General features: G+C 41.3%; 1 protein-coding gene across 2 annotated transcripts in view; it reads left to right on the forward strand.

The window, feature by feature from the left end:
* The first annotated feature begins 6,951 nt into the window (after positions 1-6,951).
* LOC146817994 (uncharacterized) overlaps positions 6,952-23,342 on the forward strand; it is a 294,213-nt gene continuing 277,822 nt past the window's right edge. Inside the window, exons 1-5 of one of the 2 annotated variants that reach the window (XR_014962609.1) lie at positions 6,952-7,031; positions 7,589-7,764; positions 7,856-7,959; positions 8,100-8,158; positions 8,496-8,880. The gene's annotated coding sequence lies outside the window, so the exon portion shown is untranslated. Of the gene's footprint in view, positions 7,032-7,588; positions 7,765-7,855; positions 7,960-8,099; positions 8,159-8,495; positions 8,881-23,342 lie in introns of those variants that run through there. The other variant, XM_085609281.1, reaches the window with a different exon arrangement.

Raw genomic sequence — 23,342 nt, forward strand, 5'->3', positions numbered from 1 at the left:
CTGGGTTAGTGCATTGAAGTGAAACTTTGCACAAGTGGTCTACTACACCTTCACTTCAGTGACACATATAAAATTACTGGTCACAACAATGGATTCACAAAACACACATGCTGCCACCACTGCCCTGGATGCTAACCATGTAATGTAGTCCACTGTCAGTAACATGAGGGTGCACTAGGTGCACCCCTTCAGGAATCAGGACAGATCCAGGACCTCACGTATTTCAAGGGACAGACCAATGCCTTTTTGCACTCACTAGATTAGTAAATAAAAACACAGAACACCAGGGCAAGGGACCATGATTGTACACCATGAAGGGGACATTCAGCGTCAACATCTGGATAGCCTGCAACTGAGGCGCCCGTGACACCCTGTCCTGGGTATGCAACCTTCCCTGTGTATTTCCATCTTCATCCTCTCCAAAACATACATTTTGCCTCCTTCCCTTCCTCTACCCAAGCTAGACCCAATACCTAGCTAAAGATCACTGACTGTTGCTTGCCTACAGCTTCCTTGAATCTAGGGGTGCTTTGTATATATCCCTGCCCTCTTTTCACCTGCTTGGGCACCCGCTCTTCGCTGATCCTCTGTCCCCATCAGAGGTTGCACTGGTGAACATTAAACTTATCACTTGTATCCTGGTCTAGAACAAGATGGACTTCATGTCTGAGATGCCTTTTCCATTGCTTTTCACCCACCTTCGATGAGCTTGTATATGCCTGGAGACCTGGCCTCCCTAGTACCATCAAAACCTGCTGTCAGTACTCTACTCCAATTTCATGTTGGCTACCTCCCTTTGCTGCTTTCTCTTGCTTCTCCAGGCTTGGGCCCTAAGTAGTAAAACTCCTGCTTGACTCCTTTGCTCCAGTGTCTGTAGTGCCTTTCCAGGATTCCATCATTGCTAAAAGTTTTCATGTTGATCAAATGAACACGAAAATCCTTCTATGCACACAGGTCCTCTAAAGCTCCAACATGGACTGTTAGAGGTGTGCCTGTGGAACAGATTCCCCACAAACCACAGCATGGCCAATGGCAAGCTTTAGAAACATCACTGTTCCAACCTATAGTTGATAGTCTAGCATGTTATATCTCCATGTTTCAATTTTTGCTACCTTTTGTCCTTTTCAATAAAAATATTTGTTAGTTGACCAAGATGTGTTCCTTTCTGTATTTTCCTGTTGACTGTGACAATCTTCCGTTACAAAGTGCAAATACTGTTACAAATTCCCTATGTTAAAATATTTGCCAGTAGTATGGTGCAATGAGTTAAATGCTCAGAAGTGTGTGATTTTGGCGAGACCATCTGAGCATTTTCTCATTCAGAAGTTCACAAACTGCATACTGTTAGGTTGGATAATAGTAACGCCTGTTGTTTATAGCACCTAGAAAGAGTGAAATTTGTGGCGCTGAGTGTTGTATAGAACTATTGCTTTTTATATTACATGCTTGTTTTCGATGTATTGTGTCTTGTTTTCCACTCCTCTCTGTGTGTGGGAAGGAGGTGTGAGTGGGGGTGGGAGGTGTCTGTGTGTTTAATCCTGTGTATGTCACTCCTGATCTGAAGCACATTCTAAAATAACCTTGAAAGGCCTTATTTATGAAGTCCTGCGTCACTTTTGCGTCGCCGTTGCTTCACTTTTAGTGCCGCAGCAGCTGCGTAAATAATGCACCATGATTGAAATTTAAGAAGTTAAAAGGGAGAAGAAAGTAATATACAGAGGGACATATAGGTCAGTTTATGACAGGTGTTTATTCCAAAACAATAGTATTCAGGTGCTCAGACATCGCATTGACAACAGTATTATGAACTCCTTAGAAAATGTTTACAGAGTGAAAGGAGTGCATGTTGTAGGGGGTCGAGGGCGCTTCGAAGTCAATTATTTGAGTTCATCGTCAGGAAATACATAGGTGAGCAGGCTGAATCTAAAAGGGGGAGGGGAAGGAAAGGGGAAGAAAAATATAATGAATATAACGAAGTCTAATCCCAGGCTGTATTTACATCATAGCCAAATCATTAATGCATTTTAAACGCTCCCTAATGGACAATTATGCATAGTCAATTCATGTACCCAATTACTGGGTACTAGCCATATAGAGCATGTTGTAGAAAATGTAAGGAAAATTAGTTGAAAGAGAAGGTGCCAGAGATTCAGGTTTAGCGAGTTGAGCACCAGAGGAGAGCAATGACAGATGTGAGCGCGCTTGCAGGATGGGTGGCAATTGGAGTGCGCAATTAATTAGGTACAATCCGGGCGATGGACAGGTTGAGTAAGTGAAGTGGCACTGTTTAGGCAATTTACAACCACATGGGAGCGGAGCGGCGCTTAAAGGAATTGACATCCGAGTTGTAAAGCCCTAAGCACAAGCGTGTGCGGCTCTAGGGCAGGGCTCGATTTCCAGTGACGAAGTGGCGCTGATTCCGCAATTTACAAACATATGCGAGCGGAGCGGCGCATAAAGGAATTGACATTTGAGTTGTTAAACCCTAAGCACAAGCGTGTTTTTATGGCGCAAGGGCAGAGCTCGATATCTAGTAGATATCGAGCTCTGCCCTCGCGCCATAAAAACACGCTTGTGCTTCCCCTCCCCCTACATGTCCCTCTGTATATTACTTTCCGCTCCCTTTTAAGAAATTAACTTCTTAAATTTCAATCCTAGTGCCCCCCACAGGGTCACTTCTGAATGGACCTTAAGGCCACACCAGAACCACTGTTTCATAACACCCCAGGTTCACATATTGGGGTACCCTTGTTTTCTCTATTACACGTAAATAAGGCATCATGTTGCATCATATTTACGAAGTGACGCAGCTAGGCAGATGAGTCGCTTTGTAAACCCCTACACTACGTTATACCTGCGTCAGGTACAATGTATGCATGGTGGGCGTTTCCCTGCAAGAAAGGGCCGTAGGAGTGGCGCAGCAAAATCTATGAGATTTCGCTGCGCCACTTCTGAGGCGTCAATGTGTCAAAACCTTGCGCCCACCTCATGGCAGGCGTAAAGGGCAAGGCAGGCCCTATTACATGGGGTTTGCCCCAAGCGAAAGGAACATTGCTGGAGTTGCGTCATGCTTCCGACACAACTCCAGCAACGTGCCACTTTTGTGCCGACAGATACGACAGTAATACTGAAGTATCATAGGGTGGTCCACGGACATGATCTACTGCAGCACGCAAACTGAGAACTATAGCGAACTACTCCCTCAGCACAGTCACCCTAAAACCTTTGGGCACTATACAAGACATACCAAATGGCTAAAGAAAATGCGACCACAGGACCTAATACTACTGTAGAAGATATAGGGGAGCAGTGAGGGGAGGAAACATACTCAGTTACTTGACACATAGAGGGAGACCATAATGTTAGAAAACTGGCAAGGACTCGGCCTTCGGGCATTGTGGGCACAGGTGGCACATTGTATTGAGATGTTGATACTTCAGGTTGGGAAATTGCCAACATAAAATATTACTGTAACAGGAGGCATTTGTCGAAGCTGTACATAGCTAAGACCGAATGAATGGTGCTAACTGTGAGGGATACTGCTGAGAATAATATTGCCTTTATCTTCTTATTTGCTTTTTTGATATTATCTGTCATTATACTATAAGATGTCAAATCTCTTTGAGGCATATTATCAAGAAACGGCGTTAACATTATCGCCGCTTTAGCGGCAGAAAACTGCCGCTAATGCGGCGATAATGGGCTTGGTAATATACCCCTTGAGAATTCCCATAGAAGCCCATGTTCTGGTGTCAACATGGGCTTCTATGGGAATTCTCAAGGGCATATTATCAAGCCCATTATCGCCGCTTTAGCGGCAGTTTCCTGCTGCTAAAGCGGCGATAATTATAACGCCGTGCTTGATAATATGCCCCATAGTTTTTCAGAAAATGCCAATAAAGTTTACTTTAAAAAAAATATATACTGACGTATTTGTCATTCCTTGCGACATGATGCGTCATTCTGTAAATATGACGCATCATTGGTGTCGCAAGGAGGGCGCACTGAGAAATGTTGCATCGCTGCTTTCACGCAGCAATGCAACACTTGTCATAAATGAGCCCCGAAATTCGTGAGTGACCTGATTCTGCACCTCCCATATGTACAGTCTTGTTGTGTTTGGCAACAACTCACACCATCAGTGGAGAGAGAGGTCTATGATCAATGTATTATCAGCCACATATCCCTCTGTCATACTTAAAACAGATCTAAAACATTCCTGGCTTGTAAAACACATTGGCTTAGGTGTGCAGTCAAATTACATTTTTGAGGTCTGCTCCAATTTTACTCGTAAGCCAGGTTTACTGTATTATTTTCTCGGTGGTTGTCTTGCATGAAAGATCAAAGGTTACTCGTTGTTTGTTTTAGAATTGTAGTTTCCTGCCCAGATGTGAATCTAATCCATTCCTCTCAGCACTCTTAACTGAATTACGGATAAATGCTGTGACGCAGCATAATTATGAAGCTGAAAGGGAAAAGTGAACCGTGTCAGAGATTCAAAAGAAATGGACGCGAAATCTGCTGGATCAAAGCGCGGGGCGGGAGGTGACGACCACAGCTCATCTGTTCGTTCTTGTTCGAGGAGGAGGAGCGTTCAGCTGGCGCAGTTGATCGTTCTAGTCACGTTTTTAATGGTGTGCGAACTTTGCGTTTTTTTTTAGTCAACTTTGTGCAGTTTTTAATGAAAGACTTATCAACTTTACCAGCATCACACCGTTTTAATAAAAAAAAAAGGTGAAGAATCGCGTAAAAAGTAAAATGCTGGATAAATAAATTATCTAAAACGTGTTTTTATGAAGAATTTCAACGCAAACAGTTCTTCCATGGCAAACCTCCTGCAAACCCGTTTGCTAGACGATTTCACCCCAAATTTCAGCTTTCCAACATTTTTTTGGGTAAATATTAATTTACCACCTCTCTTCCCCATTTCTTTCACACCTATGTTTCATCATCGAAGATTTATTTTTTAATATAAACGTGTCTCGGTGAATATTTTTATCGTAAGGTCATTGGGTGGGTGTACTATGCATTTAACCTGTTATTCATTTTGCTTGGTTGGGCAGGTGTGGGGCGGCATGGTTTGGCCGCTTTGTACTTCCAGTCACCATTTTGGGAAAGGTGACACGGAGGCTTGTTGTCGGGATGGCAGACAGAGGTGAAAAGAATGGAGGCGCTGCATATCTTAAGGGAGGCAAGTGAGAAGACCTGCTAGTGTCAGGTATTGTGTATGATTTGGGCAAGGGCTTGGGACCCCGCGGCTGGCTGACAGCGGCTGTCCTGAATTTTTGGGATATTTGCATCAAAGAAAATGAAGGCCATTTAGAGGTAGAACTATACAGCAAACCCACTGATAAAAACACCTTACTACACTATAGTAGTTTTCATCCCAAAGCACAAATGGATAATATCCCATTCAGACAGTTCCTGCGACTTCGCAGGAATTGTTCTTCGATGTATGATTTTAACAGGCATTCAGAAGTTCTTAAACAACAATTGAAAGATCGAGGCTATCCGAGAAGACTAATTAATCAATCCTGCAAGAGGGCAAAGTATTATGATCGGGAGTATATGTTAGACCAAAATAAGATTAAAAATGAGGACGAAAAGAAGGAAAAAATTGTATTTGTAAGCCAGTACAGTGAGAAGAGCAATCAGATCAAGAACATCTTAAATAGGAATTGGAAGATTCTAAATGATGGGCAGACTTTAAAATTAGAAAAACCCCTATTTGCCTATAGAAAAAAAAGGAACATCAGAAATAGCTTGGTAAAGACCTACAGGCAGTTCAGTAAAGAAGGGCAAAGTACCATATATGGGACAAGAGCAATAGGCAATAATAAATGTGGCACATGTTCCATCTGTGCACACTGTATAGTGGCGAAAACCATTGTTCATAATGGCCAAGAGATCAAGTGTAGCAGTCTCAACAACTGTCGGAGCAAAAACCTGATATACCTGCTGATCTGCCCATGTGAACTAGGTTATGTCGGGGAGACAGGTAGGGAGCTTAGGTTGAGAATACAGGAACACAAATCAGCACTGAGAACAGGGAAAGTCAATGCACCCTTAACGGAACACTTCTCTAAGTTGGGACACGATTGTGAAGATCTAAGGTGGTTCATACTTGAAAAGATATCTGGAAATATGAGAGGGGGTGATATAACCAAGAAAAGAAAACTGAGAGAACAATGGTTCATTTGTAGACTAAACACAGTACAGAAGGGGTTAAACTCTTGTGAGGATTGGATGACAATAATTTCATAAAACTCAGCATATACCTCGGAGTAGGGGCCCTTCAGAAGATCACGTAGCAGTGTAAGAATATAAAATTAGAGATTTTAGCCATCAAGAATTACATCTAAAGGTGTGGCACAAAAAGTAAATAAAGTCTTTTACATAGGTCGAATGGGGTTAAGAAATGAGATTTAACCTGCTCAAACTTGCTTGTCTAATCTCTGATGTGACATCTTAAGCCATACAAAAGGATGGGAGAATTAGATAATCTAGAGCTAACTGATAATATAGGAATAATGACGGTCAATAAGACAAATAGATTCGTCAGGTCTGTGCATACTATGAATAAATGTTAATAAAGTTTCCATAGTGTTTGTAACTTTTATTTCAAAAGAAAGTGTAAAGGGACTAGGTAGAGTTTCGATTAGGTTAAATGCGATCCAACATTTTAGATTTCACTATTAGTATAGGAACAACGACGGTAAAAAAGACGAACAGACACGTTATATTTGTATATACATTGAACAAATCTAATAAAGTTTCTTTCGTGTTTTCAACTCTCACACTAAAAAGAAAGTGTAAAGGGATTAGTTAGAGTTTTGGCAGGGCCAATAGCGATCCAATTAGAAACAGAATGGTGAGGGCGTGATTTGAGAGCGTGGTGACGACTTACGTAGCACGTTGAATTAAAATAAACAGAAATCGATGAAGGACTAGGGATAAAGAAGGAAATAGACGACATCGTGACGGACGCATATAGACGCCGCCGAGTTTCGGATCTTGAACCCAAGAAAAAAGTAAGGGCAAGGCCCCCCATTCCCCGTGGGAGTTAAATACAATAGAAGCGATGTTGGGAAAGGATTCTAATAGGAAAATCTGTAGTACGATAAAAAACAAGTCACTCGAGGAAAGTAGAAATAGCAGGGAAAGGGCGCTTTTAAGACTCATTTAAGTTAGAGGAACAGGGACCATATGCGGTATGGATGTTCCAAAGTAAAAAAGTAATAGAGAGTAAGCTGACGCAATATCTTTTTGTTATCTAAGACCTGCAGTTTTTCCCTCGTATTTTAGAAAGGGTCAAACAATTTAATGGTCTGAAGAAATAGGGTAGATTGTTACGCCTCCAATTTAGGCTACACAACGAGTAGTGATATTCGGGCATCGAGACAGTGCATATTATATAGGATTAAAAAACGTAAACAACGGGTATATGCATGTGTTAGTGAGATATAAGATAAGAATCAACGAAAAGCTCTGAAGTCACTCTATTTAGACAACTCTCTTTGTGAACTAACCCTAGTGAGGTAATATGATATTCACAACTAGTATTATTATATTTCTTTATCCATTCAAGATCACAAAGCTTCAATACTACATATGGCAGAGAAAGCGAAGCTGAACGATACAACAATTGAGCTCCGTGGTACAGAGAGAAGACAAGGACAGTGGCATCTTCTTAAACAAAAGACAGAGCATAAAGGATGAGAAACTCACGGAGAGCCAGATAAGAATCCATTCCTCATAAACAAGGTAGATATCAATAAATAATATTGTTTTTATAAAAAACATGTCTACAGGAGCAAAGCAAACAAAGTAGATTTATGGGATTTCGTTTTTATAGGATCTACAACAGCATAGAAGCATAACCTGGGATTATCTTATCTAAAAACAAAGGAGGCCCCAGAATAGAAACCGTGGGTACTCCACATTATCAACATTGAAGAGGTAAGGCGAGAGATAAAAATCGTCTCTGTTATATAATAAATGGATCTCTAACTGAATTAAATAAGTGATAGTTAGGATTGAGTTTAAATCATAGTGGAATAGAGCTGTGTACTTACTATATCTCTGTTGGGCATCCCCAGATTGACATTGGAAGGAAACAGGACAACATAGGAATCGAAGGGAAGCCCCCTCATCCTAAGTAAGTCATTAATACCCACTAGCCTTTCTTTATACGAATGAAGGGTAGTCTAAAAATGAACACATTTACCTTTGTGAAGAAAGTATTTTTGTATCTGTTTGTATGATCTAGGGTGGTAGTAGTATATTTGAACACCTGTAATGATGTAAGACTGAATGGGTTGGTGTATTGGGACAAAGAAATCCCCCTATGGGAGTAAGATACCAAGTATCCAGAAGATCTAAATGGATGGGTTACTAGTCTAGGAGTATTGATGTATTATGTAGAGAAATGTTTTTTAATGAATTCAACCTATGTTTAATTATATTTTAAAATATATATCTGTTTATGTTTATAGACATTAAAGTACGGGAGTTGAAAAATATTTACAGTCTTGAAAAAGAAGGCAAGATTTGATTTGTCCTTCGAAACGCGTCGATGCCCCCTTAAGAGCCACAAATTTGGTTGTACATGTATGGACAGTAGACATTGATGATATATATCAACACACTATAAAGTTGGTCTAACTGTCGTTTTCGATTGTGGTGACCAATGACAGATACTATTGTCTATTGTGATTCTATACCCATAAAAAACTCTTGTAGATAGATTGAAATAGGCTCATAATATACTGTTTTTTAAAATTTGGATTTGTGATAGAAATGTTTTTATTGCGATCTTTTTGGATGAAAAGGTCTTTTATTCAATTGTACTTGATGAAATACACTGTATAAAGATTTGTATAATAAATTAATAGTCAGAAATCCAGCCTACGACTAGTCCTTGTGCCAATACAGAAACACGTGCAAATGGCTTTACAGTAAATGGTGGATGTATGGTGAATGAAAGTTGAGGTAGTGCTTTAAATTTTCCCCAGAGGACAATTTTTCATACAGTTCTGTGATTGAACTCTAGTCCTTTGGGTTACCAAGGGTTCCTCTCTTTGTTTATACACGCACATAGGTGTCCACAGAAATGTTTGGGGGTGGGGAGGGCAAAATGTTAACGTCATCATCATTCCCCGGCATGATGTGTGCCAGGTGGGGCACAAGAAACACTGGGGAACAGGAGCAGCTATGGGGGGTAGGAAGCAAGCCACAAATGATCTCTTAGACTATAGGGCTGTTGTGCTACAGCCATCTCTTTCTTTTGTTGCCTCTGGTAGATATCATTCACACCTTCAAGCAGTTGGCAAAGAAAAAAAGCAGAGCTGCAGGCAGGAGCGGCGCAGCCATGCAAAGGGTTGAGAAACCTGATGCAAAAGATTAATAGAAGGATCAAGCTGCCATTGTCTAACTAGCATTTTCTAGTCTGTTTTTATGTCCCCACTATTGAATACACCACATTATTCATACAAACATGATCAAGGCAGTGAAGCCACTATAACTGAATTATAAAAAGAAACACGTAGAATCTTCATTTGGTGATAATGTGCACAAACAAATGAGAATTAAAATATATGACAAATGTATTTATTTTGGAAATATATTAACTTAAATATATTAAAATAAATAAAATAAAATACATAAGCTTAAATACAATAACAGCTGTTCTCATCCAAATTGGAAAATAAAACACAAACTCAACCTGGATAATTGTTGCAGGTTAGGAACTGCAAACATCCATACTCTTGCTGAAATTTAACAGTGACATTTTTCAATGAGTAGCTTTATACAGTTTTTGTTCACTGGTTAGTGATCTCAAAAAAGGAACTGTAAACATATGTGGTCTTGTGCAAATGTATCAATTACTTTGTCAATCAACTGTTGTTTGTTTTCATCAATTTTAATCGATGTATGCTCATCATGCATAAACCTGATAAACGATCATCTTTCATTGTCGACCTCAACCAGGTTTAGACCCTTCTCATTGTGCTGAAAGACCTTTGCACTGTGCAAGTGGTCACTGATAATGTGAGAGCAATGAGAATTGCTTGCAGGACTGATGGAAATAAATCAGTGTGGTTTAGCAAATCCAGAAATCCATTGTCAAACTGCTCATCCTTGGTTGGCCAGATCTGAAACCGTGTGACTGCTTCAGCTTCCAGGTTTTCAATGTTGTAAATTTCTCTGATGTTTGCAATATGGCATTTGTATTGCTCAAGTGTCATATTTGCCATATGTTTTGTGTAAAGTGAGAACAGACTCACATGTTTCTTGTTTTCATTGCCAAACCGGCTTTCTAATGATGTGATGATAGAGTCCATGTATGGCTCATAGATAGACTGGTGATAGTATTCTTCCACAGAAGAGGAGCCAAAATTAGAATTAAATACTTGCCGGCAACACTGTCTGGGAAAACAATTCACTTCAAATCAGTTTTAATTATGATTTGGGGCTCCAAAGAGTTCCACATACAAATGTACAAAAAGACTCGAATATACCAAATCATCCAGAGCTTAATTACAAGATAAAATACATGCAAAGACCTAACAGTTACATATTTCATTGTACAGTACAAAATTCATAGCAGCATTAGACACACTCCACAGACAATAAAAATACAAGATGTCAAAAGTGCAAGTGGGTAGGTAGGAAATCAATTTCACAAATCCTTTAAAATACAATGCTAACTAAGTCAGTGCAAATTGGATTATATCATTGGATACTCTAACAACTTCAACTGTACATTCCAAAGACCCTACAATTCTACTTATAATATGCAAGGAATTTTCCCTAAGGGGACCCTGTTCAACATACCACAGCTAAACACAACACATTAGTCCTTCTCTAAAATATATTTGAGAATTGTTTAAAAAACGAGTTTCTTTAAAACACACTGGTTCGGAGAGGAGGGGGCAAGAAACAGTCTGGGCCTCATCAGCTGTAGCGATGTTGTATTTTAGAAACAGTGATCTTAAAAAACGACGTCATAATGGTTGTAGCAAGGGACAGACAAATAAAACATGATTTAGATCCTGCACCCAGTTTCCACACATGCTCCTGTTATAATTTGCAAGGGGAGTATTTTCAACCATAGCAACAGGATAGTTCTGCACACTCCATGCTACCAACTCGCTTCTTACTTCCACGTGATGTAATTAAGGCCAGATTCTTCTAAAACCAGGTGATGGGATTTTCCTGCATAGGACCGGTGCTCGCATTCTCAATAAGCCTCCCTAGACATGTAAGATTTTTATTGGACCAAAAGGTGCGCCCATTTATTTTATTATACATAATACTATTGTCTCTTGGATTCCAGAGCGACAGTGATTAGAGTTCCAAGTTGGCATCCACTGATAAAAGAGCTGATAGGATAGCACCATATAGTCAATTAGTGACTGCCCCCGAAAAGCATGGAAGGTAAGGGAGGCTGGGGAGTCCTCTGGGAATATCCCATTTAAAATAACAAGATCATTAGTTCTCAAACAATGCAAAAAACTCAACCCTCGCCTATCTGATCTAATTTGACGGGGAACAACCTTTACAACGCAACTTTTACAACGCACTACACTTACAACGCATTTTTTACAACGCAAAATCCATTACAACACATTCCATTACAACGCATGACACTACAACGCATTTTTAAAAACTACCTTTACAACGCATTCCATTACAACGCATACTACCTTTACAACGCATACCATTACAACGCATAATATTACACTACACTATCCAACACTTACCCTACTGTTGCACCCCCTGGAGTTAGAATAGTAATTTTTACCCCTATACTATCCAACACTTACCCTACTGTTGCACCCCCTGGAGTTAGAATAGTAATTTTTACCCCTATACTATCCAACACTTACCCTACTGTTGCACCCCCTGGAGTTAGAATAGTAATTTTTACCCCTATACTATCCAACACTTTCCCTACTGTTGCACCCCCTGGAGTTAGAATAGTAATTTTTACCCCTATACTATCCAACACTTACCCTACTGTTGCACCCCCTGGAGTTAGAATAGTAATTTTTACCCCTATACTATCCAACACTTACCCTACTGTTGCACCCCCTGGAGTTAGAATAGTAATTTTTACCCCTATACTATCCAACACTTACCCTACTTTTGCACCCCCTGGAGTTAGAATAGTATTTTTTACCCCTATACTATCCAACACTTACCCTACTGTTGCACCCCCTGGAGTTAGAATAGTAATTTTTACCCCTATACTATCCAACACTTACCCTACTGTTGCACCCCCTGGAGTTAGAATAGTAATTTTTACCCCTATACTATCCAACACTTACCCTACTGTTGCACCCCCTGGAGTTAGAATAGTAATTTTTACCCCTATACTATCCAACACTTACCCTACTGTTGCACCCCCTGGAGTTAGAAAAGTAATTTTTACCCCTATACTATCTAATACTTACCTTAAATGCAATTTAATATTATGCGTTGTAATGGTATGCGTTGTAAAGGTAGTATGCGTTGTAATGGAATGCGTTGTAAAGGTAGTTTTTAAAAATGCGTTGTAGTGTCATGCGTTGTAATGGAATGCGTTGTAATGGATTTTGCGTTGTAAAAAATGCGTTGTAAATGCATGCGTTGTAAAAGTGTGCGTTGTAACGACATACATCCAATATGGCTGGGCAACGATGTTTCAAGGTTGGTCCATACATCTTCCAGCTCTGGGTTACAAAAGCCATAGAAGAATAGCTTGAGATTTTAGCATTAAAATCTCCCACCACCAGTATTGATGTGCACTCTTCTGAAATACTAATTTTATGCACAAATGAAAAAATAGATTCAACCAGAAAGTTAGACGCCCTTCCAGGGAGAATATATAAATTTACCAATAAAAGGGTTGGGTGCTGACCTCGTATTCCATTATCTAGCGTAAGTTGAATGCCCATATAAAGATTTGACGGCTGGAGAAAAAACGGAGGATTCCAATTTATACTACAGCTAAGTAAGATAGCTAGGCCTCCACTTGCATGACCTTTTGCTGAAGGTTATGCTGCACAACAGAAGACAAAGAAATTCTCAAAATTAAAATCTGCACAACTCCACGTTTCCTGAAGGCAAATTATCTTTGGATCGTCTGTCATTAGGGAACTTAGCTTAGAGCCGGCTTTTCCTACACCAGCCAGGTTCCAGGACAAACTTTTCCCAGGGGCCACCACCGCAGCATAGGGAGTTTTATATTTTCTTTGGAAGCATTCAATGAACCAGCTACCCAACTCCACTGGGCCACCTCCTCCTCCGCTCTGGGTTTGGTGACCCTCTGGGCCTCAGGTCCCGCAATATTAATCCCTCTTTCTGAGAAAAACTACCAACCAAGATTTTAACATCTTTCAGTTTTACAGCCCCCCTAATATTCGATAACACTCTACCTAAATCCAGACGATCTTTCCTATGGGATTCAAGTGGAGCATAAACTGGTTCCTCTAACGGGAGAACATCAATCTCATTTTTCCTGAAATGATCGACATTGGCCAAAACTAACATTGAAATTATCCCAGAGCTAAAAGTTACTCTGGAATTCGGAAGTCCACTTCGGGGGTCTAAGAGGACCTGCTCAATATCTCTACTTATTACCAATCTCAAGTCCTCAGTTTCAAATAATAACTGCAAAAGAATACTTCTATGTGAGCCCAGTTCTCTATCAAACAGGGAAGCAAAAATCAGGGTATTAGATGCTTGTCCTGACCCATGTCCTGCACATACCTTATCGCTCTGCCTTGGATCAGCACCCGACTCTGGCATTAGTTCTAAAGGAGAAGTATAGTCAAGCCCCCCTTTGAAAAACCTCCCTTGATTAGGATCTATCTGTTTAGAGGAGTATCCCTACAAGAAAGGTTTTGGGGGAAATTATCCACAACCTGCCCTACATCAGGCAGAACATCATTTGCCTTTACTACTATAATCTCTGAATTAAGGCCCATCCTTGTTTTATGGTTCTCTGAAACCAGGTCTAGCCTTGTTTTATGATTCTCCCATTCATTGCACAACCCCCGTTATATCCAGTTATCCCCATGCCCTTGTGCCCTTCCTCTTTCCCTCTTTCCCTAATCCCCCCATGCAGGTTCATCTATCTTAATTGAGGAAGGTAGAGGATTTACCTCTGAGGGTCCTAAATCCTGACTGATGTGAGACCCAATGGACTTGAACTCATTTTCATTTTGGGGCAAAGAGGAAATATCAGGTTTCTCAGATAGTATGGGAGACCTCAATTTTTTGGCTTACGTTTTGTAATACGCCGAATTCTATTCTTCTACTTCCGTACTTTTAAGCCATTACTTTTTGCACGAGAGGCACCCTCCCCAGGGGAAGCAGCATCTGATTCAACCCTAGACTGTTTAACAAAGGGAGGTTCAATTGATGAAGTTATATCACAAGACATACTGGTGTTCCCTTTTTTAAAAATAGAATAAATCAATAGAGGGTTCTTAACTGTGGGTGCATTTGTGTTTTGCCCTAAAACAGCGTGCGGATGATCCCCTGACACTTGATTTTCGGGGGTGATTCGAGACATATTACCGAACATAGGGCTATCTCTGGGCAGCACAGTGGAAGAGGCCCCCAGGTCTTCCCAGGACCCCACTTGTATTCCCATTTCCGTCACCCCTATATTAGTCAGTTGCCTGAGATTTCACATCATTACCGTTTTCTGCCTTGCCTGGACAAGAACCGGCAGAAGTGAGCTGCTGCACCCCCATTGGAATCGGGGATAATACATCCAGCACGTGATCAGAGTTAGCAGTAGACTTCTCAAGCAAAGTTAAGATTGACAAGAGAATCCTCTCTAAAACATAAAGTATGTCAAAATTAGCCCTCCCGCCCTCATTTCCGTTTACATTGACACCCTCATTCATTACCAGTTGCCACAGAAGCACTAGTTTGCATCCAAAGCACCAGATTGCCCCCAAAACACTTGCCACAGCACCACCACCAGCTATTAACCCACAGCACTTGCCTTGGCACTGGATGGCATCTACTTCATTCACCAGATATAATCCACATCACCAGGTATAACCCCACCACAGCAGATAATCATATAACCCCCATGGTGGCACAAAATTTATACCCACTGCTTTCCTCTGCCTCATTGTTTTTGCTCTGTCCTTCCTCTCCCCCTGTTTTTCTGACTGATTTCTCCTGTTTTTGCCTTGTTTTTTTAATGTTTTTCCCTTCCTCTGCCCCCATTTTCTGACTGCTTTTGCCCTGTTTTTTTACTGCTTTCTACTTCTTCTCCCCCATTATGTGAGTGCTGTTTCATGCTTTTGCCTTGCTTTTGAATGCTTTTCCCTTCCTCTCCCCCCGTTTTTCTGACTGCTTTCGCCTGCTTTTGCCCCATTTTTTACTGATTTCTCCTTCCTCTCCCCCATTTTTGGGAGTGCTTTCTCATGCTTTTCCCTTCATCTCTCCCGTTTTTCTGACTGCTTCTCCTGCTTTTTCCCCTTTGTTTACTGCTTTCTCCTTCCTCTCCCCCATGATTGTGAGTGCTTTCTCTTGCTTTTGCCATGTTTTTACTGCTTTTATCTTAGTCTCCCCCCATTGTTTTGACTATTTTCTCCTGTTTTGCCCCGTTTTTACTGGTTTTGCCTTGTTATTTACTGGTTTTTCCTTCCTCTCCCCATTTTTCTGACTGTTTTCGCCCTGATTTTCACCTTCCTCTCCCCCTGTTTTATTTTCTTTCACACGTTTTTCTATAACAAACTGAGCTAAGGCAGTAAACTGTAATATACCGCTGGCTGCCACTGCAGCTAGGAGGTTTGGAAGCAGTAGGTTGTAGGGGCCAAAACGGGTCTATAATTGAGCCAGAAGTGCAGTGAAGTGAAACCTAGCCCTATGCTCTGCAGCGTTGCGCACGACACAGACGCTGCTTCTCTGAACTCTCTCCATCTCTCTGTGTCTCTGGAGCCTGTGCAGCCGCAGTGTGCACTTGCTGGGGGCTGGGGTCGAGGGGAAGGTTGGACCGTGATTGGTCTAACTCATGACTCTTCAGTTATGCAATGCGGGCAGGTGGCTGAGCGCTACCAATGACAGTGCTGCCTGCAATGGCACCTGATGCGGATCGCAGGGGTGGTCGGACTGTCATTGGTAGCTGAGCACTACGCTACTGAGAAAGACGAGTCTCATTGGTAGCATAACACTCAGCTACCAATGACAATGAGGCACCGCATCTGGACTGTTTTTGCCCAATAATGGTGCCCACATCGCCCCTAACTAGACTCTAGTTACGGTTGGTGCGGGCGCCATTGTAAAGTTGGACTAGACTAGAGTTCACAAGTGCAGCGTAACACTACGGTGGACCAGAAGATGGCCGTAGTGTTACTGCAGCCGGCCGGCCCGAGTGATCCAGGGGGGCAAGCGCTCCTTGCTCCTCCACACCCAGACGCCCATGATGGTGCGGTGGTTGGAGGGAGAGAGGCAGGGCCAGAGGAGTAGTGTGCCTAGACTAGAGTACAGCAGCAGGATGTGCATGGTCAGCAGAAACGTGGCTTCATTCCGGGAGAGGGGCCAGATTAACATGTTGCAGGGGATGAGCCAGATTAGTTTGTCAAAAGGCCTTGAGTTAGGAAATGCTTCTGCTAGCATTGCTACATTTTAGAATGAAGTGATGGGGAGGATATCAGTGCACAGGGGGAGACACCAGGCTAAGCCTCTTTTTTCTCCATCGAGTGCAGGGAGCCTGTTGGAAGTGCATGCCAAGAAAAGGAACAAGGGAGAGCGCACCAGTCCTTAGGGTAGGGCATAGATGTGGGGTACCTGAGAGAGGGGCAGGTGCCAGGGTCAGCTAGTGGAGTGGTGAGGTGAGGGGGTAAAAGGAAAAGGAAGATGGGTCTGGGTGCCACAGGGCAGGGTCGTAAGTGACAGGATGCTAGTTCCCCAGCACTAGGTCTTTTCGACTGCGACATGGGGAACATCGAGGATGACAAGCAGGACTCAAGAGAGTCTTGTGTGGCCCTGTTACCCAAGAAGAAGTGACGGCATGGTAAAGTGTTTCGGAATGGAGAAGATCTGGTGTGGCCTCCCCTGCAGTGGTGCAGAGAAGGTCTGGTGATGCGCCCACAGTGGACAATGAAGGGACAGGTAAGAAGTAAGGGGCCTGAGGGGGAGACAAGAACAAGGATAGGGGAAGGGGAAGGGGAAAGCTAGCGCAGCAGCCAGACCGGGCAACAAGGCAGACACAGCGAAAGGGAAGAAGGGGGCACCGGAGAAGAAGGGGGGAAAGGACAAGAAAGAAAGCAAGGAGCCAAAAGTGAAAAAGCTGCCATATCTGGGGATTACAAAGCCCTTGGACCACATCTAATAGGGGCCACAAAGGAACACATTTGGAAAGGGGAGTACATAAAGGTATTTAAGCTTTTACACAGTGAGGTTAAGGCTAAAGAAAGCTCTCAAAAAGAATAATAGGAATAGGCTAAAAGTCTCTGAGTTCAGGTGACAATTGAGAACTGGACAGCTGCATTTTCGATTTACGCAAGCATTTAGTAGGTGAAATATCTGAAGCGGTGTATTGCCCTCTTTACGTATGTGGATATCATTAGGAAGGCCCACATTTCTTTTGGGGGGAATGCCTGGGTGCATTACAACGTGGGTCAAGGCATAGAACTCAGAGGATGCAGAAGGGAAATGGGGGGAGCTAAATAATGACCTATGCTAAACAGTATTGCACTGACCAGGCCAGCCAGACTTATTATGGCCAGCAGCCTGCCAGTGGTTTACCAGCCATTTGAAGGGCGTCACACTCAGAGTGGGCCGGGAACAGTGGGCACGGGACAGATAAGCCAGGCAGAGCATGTTGGGTGTTCAATAGGGGGTCTTGAAACAGGGAGTATTTTAAGTTTTGACAAGAGGGCTCCAAGTGCTCAGTGCGATATTTACTTAATTAGTGTGGAGGTAACACAGGTGAGGCACAGTGAAAGCAGGCAGGGAATTTGCAGCAGTAGAATCAGAGATGGGAACAATAGGTACAAGGACCTGCAAGACATGGCTCTTACTCCAGTTAAGATGGACAAGCTGGTTTACTGGCTGCAATGGCACAACAACAGAGAGGATGCTAATTTCCTATTGACAGGTTTCTTAGTTGGTGTTTCAGTTGGGGTACGAAGGCCCAGGGGCTGGAGGTGGGCAGAGAATTAAAAATCTGCGATAGCGCACCCTGAAGAAGTACGGACAAAATTGATGAAAGACGTTAATGAAGGCAGAATGGCGGCCCCTTTTGATGAATGGTCCATGAATAGGCTAATAGAATCACCTATTGGCGTAGTTCCCAAAAAAAGAGCAGGGCAGTTCAGGCTGATTCAACTCCTGTCCTGGCAGGAGGAGCTGCCATTGAAAGATTATATCCATGATGACTTCTGTCATCTGTAGCATGGTCTTCAGTATATGTGGTCACAGATATGGTGAGACAAGTAGAATTGGGGGCATGTATGCTATGTGGCCAAGAGCGACATAAAGTCTGTGTTCCACTTGTTGCTGGTGCACCCAGCAGACTTTGAGTTGTTGGGAATACAGTTTGAAGGGCAATAGTAAGCAGACAGAGCATTACTGATGGGTTGTACTGATGCAGATTGGGGTGTACAAAATCTCCCTACTTCCACAGATAGAGTAATTTCACAGTTACACGCACATACACTCACCATACACTAGGGCCCATTTCACTAACATACACTCAAATACTCTACCAGCATTGAACCTGCATTGAACCTGTGGAAAGAAAACTCCTAAACCCCACAACTACACCGAGGTCGATAAGACCTAGCTATTGCAATTGTCATAATCTAAACAATCTATACATCAATAATCAAATAGAGTACTCAATAATTGACAAGAAATAATCACCAACACCGTATTTAAAATTATGATTCTTTATCTAAAATTAGTCAAAGAAATTAATCAGAATAAATCATTTTCTCATAATTACCTATTCTAGCTAAATGTCAGAATGGGTCATCAGGACAAGTCTCTCAGTAGAAATCTCCCAAGTCACCGTCCTCACAGCATCGATCCTCACCAACGCAGGTTTGGGAAGAAAAATGGCAAAGTGGCCTCCCACCCTCTCTAGGCTAACAATATTTATAATGAAACTTGCAATATTAAAGAAACATTAATGTTGTACACGTCCGCCGAACCCGCTGAGCAGAGCGAGCAGGAAAGGATGTAGCATCGCTACATTTGGAAAATCTCCGCTCAGGAAATCACAAAAATAAAAAGACAGAACAGGAACCAAAAATAAAAAATGTATCTCTTCACAGTCCACATTTCCTTAGCGATGACACAATGCTCAAAGTTCTTTCTTAACAGTTCCTTTGTCCTCCAAGGCTACTCAAAAGCTTTTGGACACCATCCCAGAACTGCTGCTGTCCTCACGGAAAGTTTTAACCAGGCAAGGACTGTGATCAAATGTGTTCAGCAAGGCCTTCTCATCACAAATTCTCACTCGAGGCCAGGCTGCAAACGGCGGACATTTTTGGTTAGGCCAAAATGGACCATCTTAATTAAAAGAGACAAAAACAACGTTACCACAGCATAGTGATTAAACAGTGTTAACCCCACTAATACCCTTATGTGTATGTAATTATCTAGCTTTAGCAACACAGAAAAGCATTAATTCAAAAGCGTTTCGTGCTTAAAATAAACAGCACTCAGCAACGTTTATTTAATAAAACATGCACATTTATTAATAGCAATACAAAAGCGTTCCCACGTGTCGGTTTTCTTCTCATTAGTATGTTGGTAAGTTTAAACACACACTTACACAAAACAAATAATTATTAATTAATGATTATTAATTTTAATCATGACAAATAGACAAACCAGAGCTTCAAAACCCTATAGATTTTCATTAGAAAATCCTGCTCCAGCAATCCCCCCTTTAGTGATTTTATCACCAAATAACCCCAAAAAAAAATGTTGTGAAATTTAGTCCCATTTTAGGAGAAATTTGAAATGTCTTTTTCCTCCTTACACAACACTACACACCAGACACTCTTTCATCATCCCTCTTTGTTTCTAAGTAGACACTCTCCCTTAATTCTTCTAATTCAATTTCTTGTGGTTCTCTTTTCAACCTTTTATTTCTCTTTTCATTATTTCTTTTAATTAATTTCTTTTTCCCTCCCCTGTTTTTACAACACAAACACACCAATCTCAATATCAATAAAGCAACAATTATACAAGTTAAAGGAAACAATATCTTACCTATAATAGTACTACCTATTTTTGCAATAAAACTCTTAACAGCTATCACCTTATTAGCTATTTTAGTCCAGATACTTTCAGCCTCAAGTGGTACTAATTCCTCATGCAAATCAGTAATATTTTTGATATAGACCTTCAGGTCTTTGCTTTCGTCTGGAATGTAAGTGCAACAATGTTGAACTTTCAGCATTCCACAAACTCCACCCTCCGTAGCCAATAAAATATCAAGAGCAAGTCTATTTTGCATAGACATAGCACGTACGGCAATTAGTTCCGTATTCACCAAAAGAAACCCTCCAGCGGTATTTGTCGATAAGCGATCCACCACTGTTGACAGTTTTCGAATCCCATTAGCATTTAAAGAAATTCCCACTGCTGGAATTAAAGCTCCAAAAATGTCACCCACAATTTCAAACCAAGTTTCCCTCTTGAAGCGCATTAGTAAATTAATATGTTCTACATCTTCTATTCTATCTATATGAAAAATCTTTGGAAAAACCAGGCCCACATAACACGTGCCATACCAATGGTCAGGCAACTTGTAATAAGCCTTGTTCCCACAAACATAATACACTCCTGGAAAAATTGTATCTTCTCCACCTCTGAAACCCCATCCTGTTGCAATGAAGTATGTATCATGACATTCACTAGTCCCAACAAAATATGTATCATATTGGGATTTCCCTCTTGGAATGCACAGCTTACCCTTCTGTGGTGCATCTAAAGCTAAAGTTGGACTAGCTCCATTTCTCAATTCTTTTCCCATCTCAATGTCCCAAATTGTCTCACTCACTTTATATTTCCCTGCCTTTTCATGCATACTCAATCTCCTCTCCTCCACCATGTTCAGGAAAGCTTTCTCCTCTTCTTCCAAACTACAAGTTAAATTATTCTTAAAAATGTAATCTAATGTTAATTCTTCTTTCTCAATAAAAATCTCACCAAAAATGTTAGCTTCTTTAGCTGGATTCAGCTCTTTGTTCATTGGCAAGTGCCCAAAAATACTATCTTTGTTAGACATCTTATAATCTATTTTCCCTAACAAATAAAAAACACTACTTAATACACTACAAGAAATTCCATACGTAGCTGGTAAATGGTGATAAGTAACACCCTCTGAAACGGATGCAGGTAATTGCATACAAACGTAGCAATCCCTCACTTCCATTGTTTTCACATATTCGTATAACAACTTTGAAAAAACATTACTAGAAAAATCATTAATTGGCCTATCTTTATGCATGTAAGTATTACTAATTCTAGCTGGAACTACTTTTTGCGAATTCTTCTCTACATTTGTCTCATTCTCAATATGTATTTCAAATGTACCTATTGAAACTTTAAATGTAACTAATAAAGCTAAAATACCCCATAGTAGCATTAATAATCCAGTACAGCAGCAGCACATTCTACACCATCTTCTTAAGAAGGCACATCTACTTTGATTATTCTCTATGTTAGCCATTTTACTACTTTGACCTTGTCTTTTGACTTAGCCTCTACTACTCCACTACTGTAATTTCTCAAACTTTCAATTACTTTAGACAGCTGAGTTTCAGACTTTCTCCTTTTCACTTTCTCCAAGTGATTTCTTCAGTTCACTCAATTTGGATATTCATCACTTTTCACTCCTTCTTCTTCAGCAACATCAAATTGTATCAGATCATCAACAACATCCTGTGCATCTGACTCTTCTCCAATGTCAGTCAGAATAACTTTTAAGATTCCAACAGATTCTTCCTTTTCCTCAACCACTTTTCTCAAGATCCCCTCCGGATTATCTCGAGTCACTGTTTCTTCTTCTTCTTCTTCAGACAGTGCCACATAAGACCATTCCGGTGATCTGTACTTTTGGTTGGGTCTTCTAATTCTCTTTATTTCCTCAGGTTCTCTTGACTCCTTTTGCTCCTTCCTTTTTACTTCGTTTTGACTCGATACTTCATTCACTTGTTCAGCTTTCGATGTATTTCCTCTTATCAGTCTGTATCTCAGCCTCTTTACTCTGTTGTTCGGCCAAAAATCTCCTCTTATGACCTTTTTCGGTCTTATTTCTGTATTATTTCTTTCTCCAATCCAAGTTCTCTTTCTCAGAACTCGACCCTCTAATTTTCCACTTTCACTTTCATCCGATTCTGTTTCAAATGCCTCTTGTTCTTCAGCAGTTTTCTTTCGCTCCACAGTCTTTTTCACCACTATTTGAGACTTCCCTACTTCTTTCCCTCCTCGTGTCTCCGACACGCAATCTTCTTGCTGTCTACTTGTCCCTTCACCTAGCTTATTAGAAGTGTTCCCTACACCTCCTCGGGGGTCTTCCGCAATCTGTCCCTCTCTATCTTCTTCTGACCCTACTTCTTCAGAAATAATCTCAAGTGGTTCTTCAATCTCCTCCTCTTCTGATTCAGGAGTAATTTCTGTGGAACTGCTCTTTTCTTTTCTTTTTCCTCCACTGCTTTTTGGAACTTCAGGCTCTCTTTCAGAATCTGATCTCCTTTCTGAAATTCTCAATGGTTCTCTTGAACTTGAAGCCTTTTCTGCTTCTTTTCCTGAACTTTGATTCTTTCTCACTGGTTCTGGGTCTTCATCATCACTGGAATCTGACTCTTCAAAATACTCTCTACCAGTCCCATCCTTTGGGTTTGGAACTCTCAGAGTATGACTCGCATGCACCCAGTTTTTCACACCAGCACACTTCACTGCAGTCGTCGTAGTTAGAATGACTTGTCTTGGTCTTCCCCACCTCGGAACCAAGCAATTTCTTCTTCTGTGAACCTTAATCCTCACCCAGTCTCCTGGACTCAGATCATGAGCTTGCTTCTTCTCAAGTGTAGTAGCTTCTTCTCCAATCTGGTGAAACACAGAATGGACTGCGTCAGCCAGGCCTTTACAGTAATCCAAAATCATGTCATCAGTTATTGTCATCAACTTATTGACAGGTACATATGCATGTTGCATTGCACGTCCCATTATGATTTCGTGCGGACTTAAACCAGTAGTTCTATCTGGAGTAGATCTAATAGTCATTAGCACTAGAGGCAAGACATCTGGCCATTTCATGCCAGTGGCTAAGCACATCTTACCAATCCTGTTCTTGATTGTGCCATTTA

Source organism: Triturus cristatus, chromosome 6 (genome assembly GCF_964204655.1).
Source record: "Triturus cristatus chromosome 6, aTriCri1.1, whole genome shotgun sequence".
NCBI classification, from domain to species: domain Eukaryota; kingdom Metazoa; phylum Chordata; class Amphibia; order Caudata; family Salamandridae; genus Triturus; species Triturus cristatus.